A 21,108-nucleotide genomic window follows, 5' to 3' on the forward strand; every position below is an offset into this window, starting at 1 on the left:
TATATATATATATTATTGTTGATAATGTACATTTGTAATGTGTAATTCCTAAACTGACAGTACAGTAGCATTTGAAATTGATTTTATTTTAGTGTTTTATATATATATATATTTATTTTAGACATAAAAATGTTGAATATGTAGAATGTAGAAATCAGCTTTTAATGATAATTTAATATCAGCTGTTTATTGGTTTTCAGCCATAAAATGGAAATAATTATCCCTTCATAAGTCAGCAGATTATAGACATTTAATTGAAATATATCATATCCAGTCCTAAACAGATTTTACACCAATAGAATTTTTGTGCAGCTATGCAGACTTTAGCGTCTGGTCATTGACACCTTTACATCCTCTGCTGCTTGAATATTTACTTATTTTTCCTCAAAATTACAGCTTGAAGTGATGCTATTTAAATTATTTGATAATATATAGTTATATATAATGATAGTCATTTAACCAATTTGATAATACTTCAAGCAACCAGCTCAGTTTAACACATTTAACATTTTTTGTTAATCCATTCTGCTGTCTTTAGGGCTAATTGTTTTAGTTTTAATATCAGTGTAATTTTACACCAGTCGCAGCACACAATAGCTGTTGATTAACTTTTAAGCACATTTATGTTCACTTTGTCGCTTTTAACCAGCATTTTATGATCAAATTATGGTCATATATGTTCCGGGGCATTGTGGCTCAGCGCTGAGCATGCTGAAAATGCAAAATATGAGGTGCAAGGTGGAACTAACAGGTAAACAAACTCATTAATGGAGCTCTTCCCCCGGCTGCTCTTTCAGAGTGAGGTCACACAGGTGACCAGTCAGCGTTTCCCCATGGACCCCTTGTTTTTCAGGAACAGCTGGTCAATTAATTGGCTGAGAAATCTCAAGTTTATGGGTGTTATGTTTATTATTGAGTTTATGGGGGTTAAGAACACTTGTCTGAATAGATTTGGACTATTTTGCTGCCGTTTAGTTTATTAATATTGGTTCTGAGAGACCAGAACCACCGTACCTGAACAAAAATTTATAAAAGTAAAATTTTAGACAAGCCTCTTCTCTCTTCCTGTGATATCAACAGTAATTGGACGCTTGCCATAATAGGAAAATCTTGTCCTCCTATAAAAAAGGAGGAACTCGTTAGAAGTCGTTTTCAGGTCAGTGAGAAAAATGAATTTTTGAAGGTTCACTGACGATGTAACTGGCACAATCTGGTGAATCAACTTAAGTCTCACTAGTACGGAAGGCCACAGGTGACTCTTTCGGTGGACAGCTTTACTTACTCATGTTAATTATCTCAGCGGTATGTAAGGAGAGACTATTCTCACCTGCTTTGTCAGAAACAATTACAGTGTTGTTGTTCGTTGGGCATCTCACCTAACTAGAACCTTTTATAATCAGGTGAGACCTTAAATACTGACTGTTTTCACAGCTCACTTTTAAAGAAGCTATGAACACCACAAAGAACAGTGAAAATCCTCCTTGAGTTATTATAGCATCTCTAAAGACAGCTTTCTCATCTCTCCATCCTCCCCCCTCCCCCAACTCTTTCGGCAAAAATTTTAACAGCCATGGTGATACAGAACACCTCTGAATCTGACATTCATGCTGGCTGCATGGTGTTCATGTGATTTAGTGATGGCAGGGAGTTCCATTAGCAATATGGAAATGATGCTCTCACAGTGCAACTATCCCCAAAACACACACAAACACACTTCTTTTCTTTTTTTAGACTGCCAGTTAGTTCCAGTTAATGCTTTTCCAAAAAAACTGCTTTTGGTACATTTTCTCTTTTGTAATATCCACTGCTTTTGTCATGCCATATAAACAGAACAAAAGACTGAATGTGTTTCTTATCGAGGATTTAGCTATTGTAGAAGATCACTTGGTTTGCAGTGGTTGCACAACTGAGCTTCTGTTAAGGAGAAACTCTACTTGGTTTTGTAAAAGTGATTATTTCTCATGGGCAACACATACAAGATGAATGAAAGGGAGAAATCACAAAGCTAGAAATGGATAGTATCACTTTCCAGGTTGCCTTTCAGATTTTCCGTAAGCTTAAGATAAAGACAATAAATATAGAGTATGATGCAATTAAAATATTCTTGTTGATTGACATAACATTCTGACTTCAGTGCATTACTGGCCCTGCTCTAACAACTCAAACCAACGCATATCACTGGCCCTTTCTACCTGTCTTGTTCCTCTCTGATTGTTTTTCTCTCTTTCTCCCTTTAGTGACCAAGGGGGGACTATGTAGTCTGACTCCTGCGGTCCTTTAGGGAGAGGAGGAAGAGACAGAATAAAGATGGACACATTTGATAGAAAGCCATTTGGACCAGCATGATGTTCTCACTACTGTTCCCATGGGACCAGACAGCTGACGCTACTCATATTAAAGAAAAATACGGTTCTGTGTAGGCTCACATTCCACAGGCAAAGGTCAAGACTATACTGCTGGAACCAAGACACTCCATTAAGCATGGCCATATGATGTCATTGCTGCCATATGTAGCTCTTGGTAGCTTCTGACTTGTTTCTCATAGAGCAATGTTCCAGGTTTAGTAGAAGTTACATTTTATACACTGTATATACTACTGATTTAAAAAAAAAAAAAAAAAGAAATTGGTACTTTTATTCCGCAAAGATGCATGATCAACACTCTCTATATAAAATATTTATTTAAAAAGATTCCATCATGCTATCCTCAAATGTGCTGTTTGGAAGTTAGCATGGTTACTTGCTTTACATGATTATTGCACTTTGGATATAACTGCATAGACAAAGTGAATGCATCTATCACATTAGTTTCATGCTAGCACACAATGTTTAAGTCTGGTGGCTATGCTTCTAGAACTATGTGTATTGTGGCATTTATCCTGGTGCGCCTATGTAGTGTTTAGGCTATTTAGTTTCCCTTTCCTCTGTGCAGTACGTGTCTTATTGTAAACTGAATTTTTGTTTTTGTTAACTGAGGAATGAGTCAAAATCTTCCTGACAACATCACATAGGCTATTGATAAAACTAATCTTGTATATACAAATCATTTCATAAGTATTTTACCATAACTCACATGTTATAAAACAGTGGGACAAACTTAATATTCCACTGAGATTCCTAAATGTTTTCAATTAATTTAATTTCCAGCTGGAACGGCCATATTCTCACTTTCCAAAATGGAACTGAAGAAAAATATTTCCTTACATGCGTGCAGCACTCCCATTTGAATATTACATTTGGCTTAATGCTGTTTTCCTTAAAATCCTTTATGGGGAAATATCAGTTGTTTTTTTTTTTTTTAATAATTGCATCTGCTTGCTATCCAATGGGCCGACGGGATTGGACAGGGTCCTGTTGTAATTTCTTCACAGTAAAACAGCATTGAGGAGCTTAGGGTCTTTAAATATGTATTCATTCGCTCACAGCACCGGCTGCTTTATTTCCACTGCCGTTTCACATGATGTCCTGCTTTAGGCGTGCACTTGTTAAGCATAAAGTGTCTTCAAGGTCAAGTCAAGTCAGGTCACCTTTATTTATATAGTGCTTTTAACAATACAGATTGTGTCAAAGCACTTTTATTCCGCAAAGATGCATGATCAATAAAGACAGGAAATGCATTTGTGTTACAAAAGATTTTAATTTCAAAGAATACTGAAAATATCTTATCACTGTTTCAACGAAAAAATTAAGCAGTAGAGCTGCTTTCAACATTGATAAAAACAAGAAATGTTTCTTGAGCAGCAAATCAGCATATTAGAATGATTTCTGAAGGATCAATAAATTAAATTAAGTATATAAACATAGAAAACAGGTATTTTAAATTGTAATATTTCATAATATTACTGTTTTTTTTTCTCTATTTTTGATTAAATTAAATGCAACTGTGGTGAGCATAAGAGACTTCTTTAAAAAACTATCATATATGTTGTAATTTCTTCACAGTAAAACAGCATTGAGGAGCTTAGGGTCTTTAAATATGTATTCATTCGCTCACAGCACCGGCTGCTTTATTTCCACTGCCGTTTCACATGATGTCCTGCTTTAGGCGTGCACTTGTTAAGCATAAAGTGTCTTCAAGGTCAAGTCAAGTCAGGTCACCTTTATTTATATAGTGCTTTTAACAATACAGATTGTGTCAAAGCAACTGAACAGCATTAATTAGGAAAATAGTGTGTCAATAATGCAAAATGACAATAGTAAACACAAATTTTTCAGTTAAAGACAGTTCATCATTGAATTCAGTGAAGTGTCTTCAAGGTCATTAATATTTTATGTATGAATTTTGCTTTTATTTTTATTGCATCCCCTTTTAATATCCCTGAAAAATTCTAAGTGATGGGCACCAGTGGTTTACAGACCTGTGGTGTATAACCAGACAGAAAGAGAAACTATACATTTGAACCACGCAAAACTTTTAGAGACCAGAGACTGAACTGAGAATGTAAACAAACTGTTAAGGTGTTCGTTTGCTATAAGAAGGACACACGAAGCACATTGGAAAGTGAGGGAAGGTTTCAATATTGAGGTGATTCACATGATTCATAGGTGATTCAGAAGTGATCCTGCTGGCATCACATTGGTGGGGAGAATTAAAGGACGTTGAATGGGTTTGCTCTGTAGGAACTGGCGAGGACCCAACAGCAAATTCTCCAGCCGAGCTGAATCCATAAATCGCCCGTTTACCATTAGTGACCCCAATATCTGTCACAGCAGTAGAATTATGGCCTTTCAAATGAAAATATCAAGTATTTTATTGAAATAAGAAAATGTCCCCAGGTCCTCCTACAGCAAATGAAATTATGCATGACCTCTTCATTATTGAGTTTAATAAGTGATCCTGCAGTCCACCACACTCTTGATGAAATCGACTGAGAGAAAGACAGCATATATGAATGCTACATACCAACAATACCAAACACCAGGATCATAAATTAACCCAAGTTTAGAGGGAAAAAAAATCTGAGCTTAACCCTTTCTGTCTGAATTTTCTCTTTTAGAGGGTTAATGCCGTCTCTATCACCCACCTGTTTACTCTCTTTCTATCTAACAGACTGTCACAAGGCCAGTTACAATACAGAGAAATAAGACCACACAGAAAGACGTCAGTAAAACATGTCTCTCATTGGTATTCATTGGCCCAGGGAATGCGAGATGGGCATCACAGTTTTCATTTAATCAGGTTCTTATAGGGGGTCAGGAGCAAGACCCTATGTGTGCTGGAGCTGAGGGGGTGCGGACTGTTAGAGGAGATTACGGAGGGATTGGCAGGGTGGTGAAGCCAAGAAGCAATAGAACCTGAAGCAGAGTTAAGTAATTGGATTCTTGTTGGGTAAATGAGTGGATGTGAAATTGTGTGTGTGTGTGTGTGTATGTGTGTGTGTCCAGGGAAGGGCATTCGTTGTGAGTTGCATGTAGAAGGAGACGCATGCCATAACCCTTTTCAAAAACACACTTGCGCACGCATCTGTGTCCTGGTTGTTAAATAACGCATGACTCTATACACACTTGCCACCTCTAGCGATAGCCAAGTGAAATGCATTATCAGCTCTCACACAACCAATACTGAGCCTTGGATAGCTATGCACTATTAATGTGTTTCAGAAGACAACTAGATTTGCAGTGCTGTGCTTTCGAGGCAGCAATAGCATTGTTAACATTTTAGATATGTTTTGTAGATATGTGTTGTACTCAAGTAAAATGCAGTTGTATGTGTCTTGTTTTCAATTGGCTGTGCAGGAGAATCAGCATATACTCTACCATTCAAGAGTTTTAAGTCTTCAGTAAGACTGAGTTTTAAAAAAATACAGGAAACTTTAAATTGACCAAAAGTGACAGTAAAGACATTTATAATGTTGCAAAATATTTCAAATAAAAGCTGTACTTTTAAGCTTTCTATTTATCTAAAAATCCTGGAAAAAAAAAATATTACAATGATTTCTGAAGAATCATGTGACATTGAAGATTAGAGTAATTGCTGCTGAAAATTCAGCTTTGCATCACATGAATAAATTGCATTTTTAAATATAGTAAAATAAAAAACAGTTATTTTCAATTGTAAGAATATAATAATTGTAATAATTTATTATTCAAATTTATAATAATTCATTTGAGTATTTTTGATCAAGTGCAGCCTTGGAGAGCAAAAGAAACTTCTACATGGTAGAGATGCCTTAATTTAGAATTTAGAATTGCAGTGTAACTCAGTGTGGAGTTAATATGACTGTAGGTGGTTAAATAGATGCAAGGAAGAAAAGACCAGTCTCAGTTCATATGAAAATGTTGTCCCGTCATTGATGTCTGTTACTTTCTAAATGGGGAACATTAGGCTCTTTTGAGATGTGTAGCACCTCATTTTGAATGCAGACAAAAGTCTCAGATTTCCTGCTGGTAGTAGTAGTGCGTCAGTGATCTGCGCAAGCAAAAGAAGTCCTATTAGTGTTAATTTTTGCTTATGACGTGGATGCCATTGAATTAGCTGTTACATGAAGATGGATATGATTATGATCCAATTGAATTATTCTAACGTCCATAGATTTTCACATCCAGTCCAGATTGTATGATATGCCAAAGTGTGCCTTTCACCAGGGTCATATCATACAATCTGGCAAGCACCAGTCATAAAGGACAGAAAGAATTGCATCCAAGTATATAAGTGTATAAAAGACCAACATTTGAATGGAGTCTGTAAATTAAGCATTTCACTTCCTCATCTGATCCTAAAAGGTGAGGGGGCTCAGTTCTCAGGACAAAGGTCCTGCTGTGCAAAGAAGCAATTTTCCCCTTATTTTATTTTGTTGTAGATTACAGAAAGATGACATTGAGGTGTTGGAGGGACGCTTATAGCCATGATCGCCAGGAGAGAGGCAAACTATACATTCTTGTGTAATTGATAGGTATTAGATTAGCACCCGAACCTTGCATTAAGAGGAACTAGCAAGCGCTATAAATATGCCATACCTAAATCAAAGATTATGACCGCAGGAAAACGCAGCGCAGTGTTTAATTCTGATATTGTGTTGTGGTAATTCAGCACAGAAGCATATTGTGTGACAGTAAGCTGGTGTTGGTCTCACGAGGGCGAGCGGAGGTAAGCAGAGACGGGCTGTGCTTGTACCGGTATTCAGTCACCATTACAGAGAGCTCCAGAGACTCTCCCTGTAGAAAGTCTCAAGGTAGCATCTCCGATTTAACCAGTCATGCGCGACGAGCAGATTGCCCTTCATTTACTGTCTACCCCGTCTTTCGTTTCCCCCTCTCATTCTCTCTCTCCAGCTCGTATATAACCCCCTTTTCCAGTGCCCTGCATCAGCAGCCTTGAGGAGGTAAATGGTGTGAAGCTGACTGTTGGCTCCATCCGTCTCCTGGGCTGGTGCGCCTGCGTGTGCACTCGAGGGGGGCGGGTCGGTGGGTTGGCAGCTCCACCAAGATGAATCAACTCTACTCGCCCACAATGGATTCATCTGGTTCCTCCATTCCCCATCTCCAAAAGCACTGTGGGGAGACGTACTCTGCCGTCTATTAGTCAGTCATAGGGGGAACAGATGTGATGTGTAAAGCCTGTTTTTCGTCTCTTTTCTCTTCTAATGAATTAGAGCAGTTGGTGTCTTAATCTCGACAAAATCGCATCCGTTTTGATCGGGATGCAGAAAAGCTAAACAAAAAGACCTGTTCTCAATTAGGACGACTGTCTTTTTATATTTTCTCTCGTTGCGACTGTTTAGATGTAAATGAGTGTACGCCAAGGGCTCTGATTGGACGGAACGAGCTCTCCTTCCCCCTGCCTGCATCCCCCATTAGATATATGAGCACCATTTTTCAAACTAAATTGAGCCCTCTTGGAAGCAGTCTGCCAATTCTCTTCTTTGTCTGAAAATTGTTCGAATATTCGGCAGAGTATTCCAGATGGCTGATTGCCTAACATTCTCATTTTTTACCATTTTTTCCTCTTCTTCTTCTAATCATCAGATGCTGCCAACTGGTGTGAAGGGGCCTGTCTCTCCTCTGTAGTCAGCTATTAAAAACTAAATCTCGCATTGTACGGCTCTTTCTAACAGATGGTAACCCTTCTACCCCTTTGCCAAATTCGGTGTGGCAAATAAGTGTTTCTGCGAGTGCGATGGAGGGAAGTGGAGGAAGAGAGAGATGGCGGATTTTATTGTGTGCTTGATAGCACTGATGTTTGTCTGTTCTCATAGAGGCATATGTGTACAATTCTTTGGCAAAATTTTAAGTCCATAAGCAGCTGCCAAATCAATAATCATCGCAAAATGCAGCAATGGACTGTGTCATTGGATTTGCTTTGGAAAATGAGTTTTTATGCTTTTGGTAGAGCTATCTACTGACTGATAACAAATCATCTTTGTTTTTTAAAGGGAAAATGTACCCAAAAATCAAAATTCTGTTATCATTTATTCATCCTCATGTTGTTCCAAACCTGACTGACATTGAACACAGAAGACGACATTTTTTGTACACATAATCAAAGTTGTTGGTGTCTAGTGTTTTGCAACAAACCAATTAAAACATTCTTCAAAATACTTTTGTGTGTGTGTGTGTGAGAGACACAAAGGTGGATGCAGGGTTTTTTGACCTGTTTGTCTTCAGGGTTGAAGGACAAGTCATGGACATATGCTTTAGCTTAGCTGACCGTTTCTCTGCCTGATTGCCTTTAATGTCACACAGCAGAAATATATGATGTTGTCGTCCCAGCATCCATCAGTGTGGGTCCTGTCAGGGCTGACAGATGTCTCTGGCCTCTGGTGCGAGGCTCACGGCAGCGACTGGCCCAGACGTTAAGCAGTTGGGGGAATAAGCAAGAGATGTCACTGCCTTCAGGTCACCTTACAATCACTAATCTGTCGCTGTGACAGTCTGGACGTTTCCATCTCCTCTCTGATTAGGTCTGTTAGCTGTTGACGTAAATCTCTCTTTTTCTCCTTCCTGTCTTCTATATTTTCGTAGTATCTTTCCGCACCCTCATGTCTGCTGGCTAGAGTTGCAGTTGGTTTTAGTGATTCAGTTAGGCTAATTCAGATGGGCTGCTTCAATGAACTGATTCACTGGTTCCCAGAAGTTCCTGTACAGCATTTTTTATATTAGTTTTTATAATGAAATAAATATATTGTTACTGTACTATGACTATTATTGCTTAGTTTAATTAGTGTTTTTCAGTTGTTTTTTTATTTTTGTAAAGATAAATAACATTTTGGCCTATTTAAAAAAAATTCATACACATACAGAAAAGGTTACAAATTGTTTTGCTTTGCAAATCATCTTAGTCAAATCATTTGAATCATTCGATTCAAAAAGATTTGTTCACCATGAATCAGACATGACTACCGTGTGCTTTTTCTGTATGATAGCTTTGTTTCCATGTGTTCGGGACTTTTTATTAGGGTGAACTAGATGTTAGAGTTTTCATTTTTTTTTGGTTTTCTCTTTCTCAAACATTGTATTTTCTTCATGCAATCTGATCCTTCATAGACAGTCAGAAGGAGATTCATTGTTGAGGTTGAATAGAACTGTAGAGAATGTGTTCTCCATTTCTTTCTCTCTTAAAATCACTTCTGCTCCAGAAAGCGAGTAGCATCAGCATAAGGACAGGTGGAGTGGCCTGTAGTCAAAGTGAAATTGTATTTCAGTGACATTCATGATTTAAAAAGATGAGCTGTTTCGGTGGGTGCTGCGGGTGAGGAGTGTAATTGAACAACGAGGAGGAGTGACAGGCTTTGGCAGCTCTCTAAATAACCCTTCGCAGTCCCATCTCTCCAATCATACCTCCAATACCTGCCATAGTCACTATTTACAGTAACAATTGCTCTCCTTCACTCATTCCTCCAGTCGCTCACACACTCATTCATTCACTGACACTCAAACCTACTGTCTCATACTAGCATACTACACTTGCTATGACACTTCGATGTGGTTGCTAAGTTGTTTGGATTTTTTTTCTTTTTATGTGATCTGGTTCTTAATGGGTAAAGCTCAGGTTCCCTTTTCTGTCCAGATTAAAAACAATTATAATGTCCACCATGTGCATTCTAAATGTCAGACCATTTGGTGGTCAATGATATCTGACTACTTTTAAGACTTCTTGGTTCTGGAAGTATTTTTCCTATTCATTCTTTTTTACCATGGGGACAGCAAATTTACAAATTTTATTTTGAAGCAAAAATGTTTTAAAAATATATATAAGTTACAGGCAGTTACTTGCACAAAAAAAATTCAAAATTGTAAAAAAAAACAACAAAAAAAACCAAAGACTGTTGAGTGTTTTAAAAATATGCATTTTTTCCATACTATGACAGTTAATGACTACCGCTAACGGTTTAGTTACCAACATTCTTCAACATTTCTTCTATTGTGTTAAACAGAAGTATATATATATATAATGATGACTTCAACAGACGTACAGTGGGTACGGAAAGTATTCAGACCCCCTTAAATTTTTCACTCTTTGTTATATTGCAGCCATGGCCAAACTGAGCAATTGATGGAGAAGGTCTTTGGTTATAGTGGTGACCAAGAACCTGATGGTCACACTAGTTGATCTCCATGATTATATGTGGAGATAGGAGAAACCTAGAGAAGGACAAACATCGCTGCAACACTCCACCAATCCAGTCTTTATGTCGGAGTGGCCAGACTCAATCCTCTCTTCAGTTAAGACGCATGAAAACACACTTGGAATTTCCAAAAAAGCACCTAAAGGACCCTCAGACTCTGAGAAACAAGATTCTCTGGTCCGATGAACCTCAATTCCAAGCTTCATATTTGAAGGAAACCAGCTCCGCTCATCACCTGCAGAGTACCATCCCAAAAGTAAAGTGTGCTGGTAGCAGCCTCATGCTGTGGGGCTATTTTTCAGCAGCAGGGACTGAGGGACTCGTTAGAGTAGAAGAAACGCTCAGTGCAGCAAAATACAGAGATAGCCTTAATGAAAACCCAGTCTAGAGCATTCAGAACCTCAGACTGGGTGGAAGGTTTACCTTCCAACAGGACAATGACCCTAAGCACAGAGCTAAAATAACGAAGGAGTGGCTTCACGACAACTCTGTGACTGTTCTTGAATGGCCCAGCCAGAGCCCTGACTTAAACCCAATTGAGCATCTCTGGAGAGACCTAAAAATGGCTGTCCACCAACGTTTACCATCCAACCTGACAGAACTGGAGAGGATCTGCAAGGAGGAATGGCAGAGGATCCCCAAATCCAGGTGTGAAAAACTTGTTGCATCTTTCCCAAAAAGACTCATGGCTGTATTAGATCAAAAGGGTGCTTCTACTAAATACTGAGCAAAGGGTCTGAATACTTAGGACCATGTGATATTTCAGTTTTTCTTTTTTAATAAATCTGCAAAAATGTCAACGATTCTGTGTTTTTCTGTCAATATGGGGTGCTGTGTGTACATTAATGAGGAAAAAAAATTAACTTAAATGATTTTAGCAAATGGCTGCAATATAACAAAGAGTGAAAAATTTAAGGGGGTCTGAATACTTTCCGTACCCACTGTATACATTATTGTATAGTATACATTAACAACTTCAGGTAGATCTCTCTTCAAAGGTTATTAATTACTGCTAAAAATCAGTTCCTCTATAGAAAATGTGGTGCCTTTTATTCGGTAGCAATTTACAAATAGCATAAAAACATAACACAACATTAAGTCTGGTATCTGTTGTTTGTGATCACATATGGCAATGCTAAGTTGCCAGTAAACATATTGGAAAAGTTAAGTTTTGTAGTTCTGGTATATTGATTACTGTTCTCGATGAAACGAAATACATAAATTTCACATTTGAAGTTGAGGTATTTCTTATCGTGCCGTCAGTGCTTTGAGATGGAAATTGTGTGGTCCTATCAGTGTAAGGCAAAGCCGATAATGGTACCGCATGACCGTCACACTGCAGCTCAGCCGAAACATCTTTTTTTTATTTTGTTTTTCTTATTTATTTGTCTTTCAGTTTTCAAAGTTACTGCAATGTTTATGCAGCATGGTAATCAAACTCTTTGAGCTTCTTTGGAGAGGCCTCGTCCCCGTCTCTGGTCTGTGATTCTGGGAAAACAAATGGAAATGTAAATTGTGTGCACTGAGTGGGAGTGCTGACCTGCACACACTGTAATCATGGCAGCTAAAAGTGAGATACAGCTCACACTTACAAGCACACAAACAGAGTGTTGCTTGTGTCACTAAATGTTTGTGTATTTTAAGGTGTATTTGTGTTTGTGTGTCAGTGTTAAGCACCTTCATCATCTGGTCAGTAGCCACTGAGAGATACAGCCCTGGGTCATTAAACATCCCTCAGCTTTTCCTATAAGGATTGCAGTGATGTGTTATATGGCCAGTAGAGCTGAACCTTGCAGCCACATCCATAAAGGACAAACATTTAAAGTAACACAAAGCAATTTCAGCCAGAGGGGATGAGAACAGACCTATAAAAACCTCCAGCTGAAATTGGGATTTGCACTTGTGCCCAATTGCTGGGTTGTCCTTGGTTTGGCCTTCAGCAAAGTTATAATGATGGATAAAGATGGAAACGGGATGAATGCAGGTGGAGCCTTCATGTTAATGCTTTGTTTAAGCAAAAAATCTAATTTGCCAGCATAATCTGAACCATCACTTCACACAACAACTGTGAAAAGCTTGAATACCTCAGAAGATTGAATGCCTTTGTGCCATAGTGGTTTTCATATAGTATAAAGCCTGCTATTTTATATATTTTATGTTTCAATTTTATTATTTGTTTTTATAAATTTGTACACACATATACACTTTCATTCAGATGTCATTTTTATTATTTAGAAGTTTGTGGTGGGTAAGAATTTTCTTATGCATGAAATACATACCTTATAATCAAGGCTGCACTAATTTACAGTAAAAACAATGGAAACGTTTTTTTTTCTATTTTAATGTTTTTAATGTAATTTATTCCTGTGGCGATAAAGCTGATGATAAAACCACTGTATATAAATTGTATTTTCTTGTAAATTCTATTCCATCTTGTATTTTTGCTTTTTACTGTATATGTTTGATATAATGCAAAAATAAACTAAACCCAATAAATAAAAAAGGTTTAAAAGCAGGCAAAACTCGTACTATGTTTACTTAATTAGTATGTAATATTTAATACATCATATTTATATACATGAAACAATATTTTCAATAGTGATGTAAAGTAATCAAATGTATAAGTTTATTATTATATTACTATAAATAATAATAATAATAGTGCTGCCTAATGTTATTGTAAAAACTGTGATACTTTTTTTTAGGATTATGTGATGAATAAAAAGTAAAAAAAAAATTATTTGAAAGAAACCTTTGTAACATTATAAATGTATTTACCGCCGCTTTTGATACATTTAAGGAATCCTAGCTGAATAAAATCATTAATTTCTGAAAGAATATATATAACTTTTTGTATCATTTGATGCGCTCTTGTAAAGAATGCTTGGTGAGACAGACAGGGTACAAGCGAGTCATGTTAATTCATTAGGGAACCTTAATCCTTGATAGGTGGTTTTCTGGTGTCGTCAGGATATTGAATTTTATACATCCTGTGTGTAGAGATAATGCACTCTCCTGTTGGGTGGCTGAATGGCAAAACTCCTTGTGGATCAGTAAGGGATTATTTTTTTAAATACTTTTGAACATAATGGTAATTAAGGACTCTTTATACAACCATTCACCTTTCGAGCGGATTTAAGGACCAATTTTGCATGTAAAGGGGGAAATCTTGATGGTTGAATTTAAAACTGTTAGTGGTGGCACTGGCTGTGAGGAGGGAAAGGCTAATTGTAATGTGTATATCATGCAAGTGAGAAAAGAAATCATTGATCTTAAGTCTTAAATATTCAACAGTGCTGTGATGAGGAGTGTTGGAGGCTAATGAGGATAGCTTTGAAGTTTGTTGCCCTATTAAAACAGCTACAGGCTGTAAAATCAGATAAAAGCCCCTCACTATGTAAGTAAACAAGCTTACTGAAGATTAAATGTGTCTTTTAATTTTTATTTATTTATTTTAACCCTTTAGCTGTGTTTATGGCATTCAGGTGATACTCAATTCATGTTATGAATGGACAGACACCCCATGGTCATTGATCCAAAGTGACTTTTGCTTGGTACCATAATGATGGCAAAGCATATCACCGCCCCATGCTTTTAAAAATCTGAGACTGTAATAAACTAATCAATGACTTGGTAATACATGCTGGAAGGCTTCTATACAAACACGCACACATGTTTGGTACAAATAAAACTGAATACAATTGTGTAAATGTAAATTGGGTTATACTAATGATAACACTTAGGATGACAGGTGTTTATTAGTTTTGCCTCCTCTAAATGAAATGCATGGTGGACAGACAGGTGTTCGTTGCCTGAAGAATTAATGCCGAATCGAAATCAATCTTAATTTTTTCCCAACATTCTAGTTGACAGCATCTTATCCATTCATATCCAGGGCCCTCCATCCCCGTCAGCCCAATCCCCGGTGTTTTTCAAAGTGATTGACATGCTCATACCAGAGGAACAAGCAGTTGTCTAGACTGATTAATGCATTGATGCTCTAAGCCACACTTTATTTTGTGGGATTTTAACCCAAATCAATGGGTCACAACAAAGCTATTTAATTGGTGATAAGGAAGAAACAACAAGCCTTTAATGTTGCGTCGTAAATTACACTTGTTTGCCTCTGCAGATCAGACCAGACAAGTTCCTTTGTCGTCCTGTTCCCTCCCTCTCGCTCTGTTGTTTCTGGTTGGAGGAGACTGCTGGGCAGATTGAACAGTAAATTAAATTAATGTAGGCCATTCCTCAATCATTTCTCATTCCTTCAGAATGATTAAAGCTGACGTAAGAAGTTCATTAAAACAGAAAACATTAGACTCATTAAAAAGCCATTAAAACTATCGCGCCACCATGATTTATTCCATCAGTAGGCAGGGAGGTAGAGCGACATGGAACATGGGAGGAGAAATGGGAGGGCAAGCTGTTTCCAAGATGGAGAAGCCCTATCTGAGCTTCCTAATTTGCAGTTTTTGGAAAGCCACAAGCCTTTGCTTGGCCTAGTGCAGAGTCATTGGACTGTGCGCTAATGCATTGATTAGCTGATCCAAGATCAGCTCTCTGTGTATGTTTGTGTTATTGTGATCACTCCGGGTCTCATTTGGTGTGGATTGAGCGCCTATGATGTTAGAGGCCCATGATGATGGGCTTTATTACCCTTATGGTTGAATCAGCTGTGCTGCCACCATGCCTTCCATTAGATATCCTTCCCTCCTCGCCAGCAGCCAGTGGCATTTACTGCTTTAAATGTCATAGGAGCTGATATGAGGGCTGGGAGGAGGGCATGGGCTTGCTTGGGTCATTAGTAACAGTGATGTTTGGTGAACTCTGTTCTTTATCGGATCCAGCAGAACCTCTGGCACTCAGAGCTTTGAGGTGCTCCCATACGTTCCTGAATGAGATGGTAGCTTCCCACGTGCCAGAATGTACGCGTTCATGTTTTTGTGACCTTGTTTTTGTCTTTCATCTTGGTCGATCAAAGCCAAGCGATATCAGCCATTCAGGTGCTTGGAGATGTAAAACATGCCAACCTATCCTGGAGTTTCTTTTGGAACCAAAGTAGCGATAGATCTTTTCTTATACACATGACGTACATTTAAGTGTAAAAGGAAAAAAAAGGGGGAATTGGTTTTATGTATTGGGGAGTGGATTTTGAGAAGTGGACATTGTGCTCGAAAGTTAAGGCAGATGAATGTGAGCTTGCAGGAACTAGGTTTGAGCACGATTGGAAAAGTCCCGTTTAAGTAAACGGAGAGAAGTCCAGTTATAACATTTTTGAAAAAAAAAAAAAAAATTATCAAATGGATGAATCAAGACTTGAGGCAACAATTTAGATTGCAATAGTATTCAAACTTTTGGTCTCGGGGGAAGTGGGAAAAAAGAAAAATGGGGAAAACATATTAAAACGATCCTTTTGTAATGATCCCAAGAAAATGTTAGGCCAATCACAAGTTTTTTGTTTTGTTTCGCTTTGTGTTTTTGTTTTGTTTCATGTATTGTTCTTTTATTTTATAATAATTGTATTTTTTTAATTATTTTATGCACTTTTTATATTTATTATATATTTTTTATATAATAAAATTAATTTTACTAAATGTATTTTATAAAACACTGTTTCATCTATTATATCTATTTATGTTAGCTCTTATTTTGTGCTACGCTGCCTTTTTACGGTAATAGTTTAGTTTAGGGATAATTTTTCAGAATTAGGTAGTTGCGTATTAGCATGCATGTCACTAGCATGTTGACTGTTTATAGTACTTCAGCACATATTAAAGAGGTCATATGACATTGCTAAAAAAACATAATTTGGTGTAATGCAATGTGTTTAAGCAGTTAAAGGTTCAAAAAACACATTATTTTCCACATACCATACATTATTGTTGCTCCTCTCTGCCCCGCTTATCTGAAACACGTTGATTTTTAAAAAGCTCATTGTTCTGAAAACCGCGGGGTGCTCTGATTGGCTAGCTATCTAGTGCATTGTGATTGGCCGAATACCTCAAGCGTGTGACGGAAATCTTACGCATGACAGCGGTGGCAACAATAATACAGCGAGAATAAAAGTTACGCCGCCGCCTTTGCGTATACATTTGGGTGGTGTTATGCAAATCTTCCCACACAGTGACGTAGATTTGTGGGGGCGTGTTTAAACGAGGCGTTTTAGGAAGGCGTGGATGAGTCTTAACTTTTAGAAAGAATATCTCTTTGGGTTTGAGACTTTAATCTTTGTGACTTTACGGATCTTTTATGCACAAACTGCTTGTAACACTCCAAAGACAAAGGAAAACATGAAATCACGTCATATGACTTTAATGCCTCACTCTGCATGACCACATTTTAGATCCCTTAACCCTACCCAATAATTAAATTTAACAACTACCTTACTAACTATTAATAAACTGCAAATTAGCAGTTTGAGGCAAACGTTTATAGATAATAGTGAGAATTGGACCTTAAAATAAAGTCTGACCCTTTTTCTAATCTTTGTCAATTTTTGTCTAACCAGTACTGTCTTCATTTCCTATTAGTGTGGCGCAACAGGTTTAGCCACTGAAAAATAGCACAGAACAGTATATTGCCCTCTCTTAGTTGCTAATGCTTTTTTAATCAAACCCCAGGTTTCTCCAGTAAGCCGCTCTGGATGAAAAGAGCCTTTTCCCTACCCAGCTGTTGGTTGGACTAACTGTAAGCATTTGGTAACGTTTTTGTTGGTATAAAAAAAAAAAAAGTCCCATGAAGAAAGCTTGGAAAACGGTCTAAACCTGCATGAGGGAATATGTGGGTTGTGGTATCTAACTACACGCAAACCCCACAAAAAATGATCTGCTCAAAGCCTTTAAATTCCTGCTGTAAATATTTGCCATTTGAAAATAAGTGAATACGACCTGTGCTGCTTCATCTTGAAGCCGCACACTTCAAAGAGAAAACAAGCAGCAAACCATCCAAAGGACTGTTGTAGCCCATTCAGCATCTCAGCGGTTAAATGGAGTGGACCGAGGCATGTTGGATCAGCTTGAAATAATGCTTCAGAAGTTTCTCCGTCGCTGTGTCCTATCTTTTCTTTTAACCCATAAATTCGATTTCCTGTCAGTCCCTTTGTCTGACTAATTCTTTAATTTCAAACCCTCGGCTTCCTGCTCAATTTCTTCACATTCCTCTCTTCCTTCCCTTTATTTCTTCAGTTGCATGGCGGCATCGAGAAAAGTTTGCAACAAAGGAGCTGGCTCTTATTATTCGTTCTGATTCTTTATAGGTTAGCCTGTCAGTTTCTATGCATATTTAAATATTCATCGCATCCTTTGAAAAGCAGATGGAAATGCAATATCTTGCCACCATCGGATATTCGCTATGTATGCATAAGCGTCAAGGCTCTGTTTTTTCCTCCCGCTTGTTATCTCAGACACATTCTTCACCTTTGTCTTTGAACACACACTTAAACACGTACCAAACAGATGGAAATTCACACGCATCAAAAATAAGCGGCCATACACAGAAGATGCCTTTACGCCCTGCCGATTGAAGCTCTTTCCACCAGATCTCGGCTCACATTTTTCAAAGAGAATCAAGGATTGTGGGGAGCGTGGCTCGTGATGTATTTCTTATATGCAAAACGGGCCTTGTGCAAATTGGCGTAATTGCGTGTGACGTGGCCAAGTGGCCGGCCTGACAAGGAGAAGCAGTTGATGTATTGGTGGCTGGTTGAGCTTGTTAGCGATGGCGTGCCAAGCGGTGAGGGGGAAAGAAAGAGAGGGAATCAGGGACAATCAGAGGGAATATATTATGAAGTCAGCAGTGTGGAGCTAAGTGTTGCTCCCTCTTGTTGCTGCCATGAAACGGGAAATGGAGGGTGGCGCTAACATTATTTTATTAATTACATCTCAGTTTGTCTCTGTGATGACAGTTCTTCCCCCTCCTCCGTCTCTCATCCTGTGCCATTAGTGTTTTTCTTGCCATGTTCTTTACCATGTTTTTTTTTTGTTCTTAATGGTATGTATTAGATTTTGTACCTTTTTTTCTGAGAGTGTATGGTAGTTTACAAAGTTATGATAGACTTATCACATTTAGGTAGTTGTGGCCTAATGGTTAGAAAGTTGGACTTGTAACCTGCACGGTCGTGGGTTTGAGTCTCAATACTGGCAGGAATTGTAGGTAGGGGGAGTAAATGAAAAGCGCTCTCTTTGACCTTCAATACCCATGACTGAGGTGTCCTTGACTAAGGCACTGAACTCCCAGTTGCTCCCACTTTCATTTCTATTTCATGTTGAAATATTGTTACATCATTGTTACATATTATTTGTGGTAGACTGTGTTTTTATCTGGTCACTTTCTGTACAGACTGCAACTTAACCATGTATAACGTGATATTTTAACCTGTTTTTTTATATATTTTTTAAAAGTATCTTTTTCTGCCATTTAAAAAAAAAATCATTGGCTTCATATTTTGAGATTAGTGTAATTTGTTGTTACCTCCATAATTGATGGTTTTGTTACAATGTACAGAAAGTGTCTGAGGAAATACTCAAATATATAATTCTACAAATATACTGTACTAAAGAGTAATCAAATTGTTTTTTTTCTTTAACAAATCAAATTAGATAATTTTTAGTGAATTAAATTTAACAGTATTAGCATTCCAGTAGCTAAAGCAATAGAACATGCCGCTAACATTACCATGGGTTGAATTCAGTGAAGAATTAAAAAAAAGTCTTATTTCAAATAAATGCTGTTGATGATGAACTTCCTATTCACAGTTTACAAATAAATAAAAAATAAATAAAAATAGCACAGTATTAACTGATAAAAATGAGAAATGTTTCTTGAGGAGCCAATCAGCATATTAGAAATATTCCTGAATGATCATGTGACACTGAATACTGGAGTATTGATGCTGAAAATTCAACTTTGCACCACAGGAATGAATTGCATTTTAAAATACATTAAAATAATAAATAAATTATAATAATATTTCACAATATTACTGTTTTTATTGTGTTTTTGATAAAAAAAAGTAACTTTGGTTAGCATTAAAAGACTTCTTTCAAAAACATTTAAAAAACTGATATTTAATAGCACTTTTAAGGCATATTATCTGAAAAAGGGTTAGATTAACTTAATTTAAACATACTGACTAAACAGTATATTGACCAAAATCCTTTGACAGTGTATTACAGTGACAGTGATACAATTATTTACCAATCAATGCATCAATTATCTTGTTGTGCATACAGTACATAATATACAGGTTATTTCTGTCTTTTCTACTTATCTCCTCAGAAACAGCTGTGATTCTTCATCTCTCTTTGCATATTAAGATTATGGTTTTGCAATAGAGGGACAAAAATCAAGAGTTAAACAGTGCAGCTAGTGTTTTAACATTAATATCATGGTTTGAAACCAAAGGCACCAGTGTGAAAAGAAGAGAATCCCTCATACTCAATAATCCCTTCAGAATTGCCGCCTTCTTTCTTCTGTGGCTTTGTGTGTGTGTGTGTGTGTGTGTGATAATGTGTGTTTGTGTGAGCAGTTTTGTATTGTGGTGGCAAAGGCTTGCATGTAGCCAGGTGTAGCAGACTGTTTCCGGTCTGTCAGGGTCCAGAGCAGGCAGTGGGATAAAAAGTGGTCAACACCAGGGAGAACAGCTGCAGTCTCCCATTGCTCGGCTATGCCTGAGTGGGCCAGACCATTGCTCACGCTGCCCCTTTCTCTCCAGGGCCAGACGCAGGACCGGCACTCTCCCAGAACCCCAATGAACCAGCCTGACAAACTGCCTCTAGCCCCACATGAATAAGTCAGGCCTGCCACTGCCAATCAATCCATCAGTCAGTTAGTCAGTCAAGCAGAGGAACACATGAATGCATTACACACACCTCTAGTACACAGAATAAGAACACGGCCCATTCTTATTCACAACATATGTGCCGTATAAAATCTGCTCAGGCCTTTGTTTCTATTTGAGGGTAATGCCAATGGTTACCAGATGTTCTCAGCTGGAAAATGTGTTCGGTATCAAAACAATGACAAGAAAAAACAAAATTATATGTCTTATAACACTGTTTCTAAATCTTTGCTCTACTTTTAATTGTAGGTGGGGCCCTTATGTGTGTGGAGACAGGAGGCCTCATTGTTCCTGTAACTGGTGAGAGTTTTTGTATTTCTCTTTTCTGTGAATATGCCCACAGTGTCCAAGTCGGATGTGGGATATTCCTCTTGTTCAATGCTCAGATGATGACATACAACAAAATGAAATTGTTACCTGTTTTTTTCCTGCTTTATTTACAGGTTTTATCAATTACAGGGTTTATTATCATCTAATAGAGGAACTGTTTCTCGCAGATGCATTTTATTTGCTTAACAGTGAATGTTTATCATTAGTTGTGCACATTGCAGTGACATTATATTCCCGGCAAAGTCAGAGTGTAGTGTTTGAAGTTTCTAAGTTTTACTTCTGACCACAAATTGCATTCTATATGCAATTGAATTAACGCAAATCTGCAATAATAGCACAGTTTTTTTTTTTTTTTTTTTTTTAAGGTTTTTAAAAT

At 37.5% G+C, this 21,108-nt stretch overlaps 1 protein-coding gene across 1 annotated transcript in view; it reads left to right on the forward strand.

Moving 5' to 3' along the window:
- LOC107658040 (teneurin-2-like) overlaps positions 1 to 21,108 on the forward strand; it is a 645,835-nt gene that overhangs the window by 78,008 nt on the left and 546,719 nt on the right. The window contains exon 3 of the mRNA XM_016446429.1: positions 20,652 to 20,702. The gene's annotated coding sequence lies outside the window, so the exon portion shown is untranslated. The remainder of the gene's footprint in view (positions 1 to 20,651; positions 20,703 to 21,108) is intronic.

Source organism: Sinocyclocheilus anshuiensis, unplaced genomic scaffold (assembly GCF_001515605.1).
Source record: "Sinocyclocheilus anshuiensis isolate Anshui unplaced genomic scaffold, SAMN03320099.WGS_v1.1 scaffold227, whole genome shotgun sequence".
Taxonomy (NCBI): domain Eukaryota; kingdom Metazoa; phylum Chordata; class Actinopteri; order Cypriniformes; family Cyprinidae; genus Sinocyclocheilus; species Sinocyclocheilus anshuiensis.